Source organism: Limulus polyphemus, unplaced genomic scaffold (genome assembly GCF_000517525.1).
Source record: "Limulus polyphemus unplaced genomic scaffold, Limulus_polyphemus-2.1.2 Scaffold274, whole genome shotgun sequence".
Lineage (NCBI taxonomy): Eukaryota > Metazoa > Arthropoda > Merostomata > Xiphosura > Limulidae > Limulus > Limulus polyphemus.
This window is the reverse complement of record NW_013665884.1, coordinates 492,535-493,417: the sequence shown is the minus strand read 5'-3', so window position 1 is coordinate 493,417 and position 883 is coordinate 492,535.

The window sequence follows — 883 nt, the reverse complement described above, 5'->3', positions numbered from 1 at the left end:
GAAAAACATTGAACGTGAAAGTTTGGTTGACACAAAGAAAGGCCTATTACCTCCACTTCACATAAAACTAGTTTTGATGAATCAGTTTGTAAATGCCTTAGACAAAGATGTCGACTGTTTCAAGTATCTGTGTGGGCAATTCCCAGCTCTTTCAGAAGTGAAACTTAAAGAAGAGATTTTTGTTGAGCCTCATATTAGGAAGTTGACTTCGGATTAACAGTTTAAAAGGAAAATAAGGAAAGTTAAAAAAAGAAGCATGAATTGCCTTTAAAGATCTTATTGACAATTTTTTTTTTTGGAAACAACAAGGATCCAAATTACGAAGATGTCAATAACATGCTCAATAAATTCAAAGAGTTGGGTTGTAATATGAGATTAAGCTTATTTCTTACACTCACATATTGACTATTTCCCTGAAAATCTTGGTGCCGTCAGCGAAGAACAAGGATAAAGATGACATCAAGGAAATGGAGAGGAGGTATCAGGGAAGGTGGAACATCAGCATGATTGCCGATTACTGCTGGTCATTGAAACGAGATGCTCCAGACGCAATACATAAAAGAAAACCACAACACGTAGTTTTGAGACTAAAATACTCGGATTTCACACACACACACACGCACAATCTGGATGAATGAGGATGCAAATTCGTTTGACATCAGTGCTCTTCCATTTTCATCAGTTTGTTTGTATTTTTGTAACAAACATAATAATATAAAATGTTCATTGTGGTAAACGAAATAATAATTTCATCTAAGTAAGTTTTCTTCTTCCCGATTTGTAAAAAATCCTTACGTGGTAGAAAAAAATATTTTCAAAATCTGCATAGCTGAGTTGTAGAAAATCCGTTATTAAAACAAACTTTTATGATGTTTAAATTCGC